The sequence below is a fragment of the Myotis brandtii genome, unplaced genomic scaffold, assembly GCF_000412655.1.
Source record: "Myotis brandtii unplaced genomic scaffold, ASM41265v1 scaffold504, whole genome shotgun sequence".
NCBI lineage: Eukaryota > Metazoa > Chordata > Mammalia > Chiroptera > Vespertilionidae > Myotis > Myotis brandtii.
In genome coordinates this window covers 2,324,611-2,326,376 of record NW_005369217.1, presented here as the reverse complement: position 1 = coordinate 2,326,376, position 1,766 = coordinate 2,324,611, and the positions used below count along the sequence as shown (strand labels likewise).

Genomic DNA, 1,766 nt, shown 5'->3' with positions numbered 1-1,766 from the left:
CGAGGCGCCGGGGCAAATTCGCCGCCCTCACTCCCTGGTCCTATGCCCCTTCAGCTGGACAGTCGCCTTTCTGAGCCACTGCGGGGAAATGTCCATTCCCCGTCCCCATTCTCACCCGTTGTCAGCAACCTGGAGACGCCGTCCTCTCTCTGGTGCAGGGAGTTCCGGGGGATGCGAGGCAGAAAAGCAAAATGCCACCCTCTCCCGAAGCTCTGAAGCAAATGACGGAACACGGCACCCTCGCCCCCTCCGAACACTTTGGGAGTCCTTGATGCGATCCCAACGGAGGCGGGCGAGCGAAAGCTTGGGTCTACATGGCTCTCAGGTGCCCTCCGCTTCCCGCACCCCCGTGTGAACCTCGCCAGGGCTCCGCGGTGCGCCGGGAGCGGTTACGAGCGCCGAGTGGGGCAAGATGCGAGCGGTGGCCGGTCCGCTCGGTCCATTTCTGTGCGCTGCAAGATCAGCAGAAACCTGAGAAAGCGCCTGGAATGCGGAGCTGCGATTGGCCCACCCGGGCGTAGGTTGGGGAGGGCGGGGGAGGGCAGGAGCAAGGAGGTAGATGGAAAATATGAGGGGGTGGTTCCACAGAGGGGGGTTGCATTCAGTTCCCACTCTTGCCAGCACAGCTTTTTCCTTCTGCCAGAAAAGCAGACCCAATTCTTCTTTCCTATGGCCCACAGCCCCGCACACGCAAGGTCCCTGGCCGTGACCTTCCCCGGGAATTGCACATTTCAAATGGTCAGGTCCGACGCAATGCAGGCGGCGGTGTTCCTGGCAAAACTCCTCGGATGGGGTTGCGTTTGTGCAGTCCCACAATAATCCGCTTTGTTGGCCGCGTTCGGCGTGCCATCTCGCCCCTCCCGCCGGGCGCTCTTGGCAGAGCCGACCCCGCTTCTCCGCGCCGTTCTCGGAGAGATGCGGACTTGAGGGAGAGCTCTGCAGTTGGGGATCACCTGGGTTTGTTTTACACCGTGTCACTGCGAGGAGGTGATGTTGAGAGTGTGTCCCTCTTTGACCCGCGACGGGAGTTGCAAGTTTTCTTAAGATCAGATTATTTTTAAATACTGATAATATGGCCAACCGCCAAAGGCTTCATGGTTTAGTGCGGTGATCTGCCAACCGGGTGCTAATTGGGACTAATCTGAGAAGCAAGTCGCCTGCCCACCTCCCACCATGTTCCTCCTCCCGCAGCTTCTTTTCCCGGCCTAGTGCCTCCACAGGGCCACATGCAAGGCGTGCAACTTCTTGGGGAAAGGGTCCGCACAGAGGCGCAGGGCAGCACCAGCCAGGGTGTGCGTGGTGCACCACCGAATGCAGCACCAGCAGTGCCCCCAGAGGCGCTGCGCCTCGGCGGCGGCGGCGCGAAAGCCAGCAGCCAGCAGAGCCGGTACTTCGAATGCGGCGAGTCTCTAAGGAGCTGCCGGAGCCCGGAGTCGCTGCCGATTGGTCCCGCCTGCTGCGTTGGACCACCCCTTCGCACGACCGGATCTCCTTACCTCCTGCCTGTGCCGCCCACCTCTGTAATCAAAGCCGATGGCTGCGAGCTCTCCACTCCCTGGTGGCTAGAGGAAAGCAGGGGCCTCGGCGGGGTTGCCCAGGCAGTACAATAATTCTGGGTACGGAACTAGTTAAGTCCCTCCCCCAGATTCAGGCTCCAGCCTTCTTTACAGCAAAATAAAAGTATTTGTTCCCGCGGCTCCTCCGGATCCCTACCCCAGCTTTTCCTTTAGGAGCAAAGCTCTGCCCTTTTCCCACTTTCCACACAC

The 1,766-nt window shown here is 60.5% G+C and overlaps 1 protein-coding gene across 1 annotated transcript in view; it reads right to left on the bottom strand.

Annotated features, from left to right (window-relative positions):
- Window positions 1-1,487, bottom strand: part of KCNA1 (potassium channel, voltage gated shaker related subfamily A, member 1) — a 4,772-nt gene extending 3,285 nt beyond the window's left edge. The window contains exon 1 of the mRNA XM_005877017.2: window positions 116-1,487. The gene's annotated coding sequence lies outside the window, so the exon portion shown is untranslated. The remainder of the gene's footprint in view (window positions 1-115) is intronic.
- Window positions 1,488-1,766: the final 279 nt, after the last annotated feature.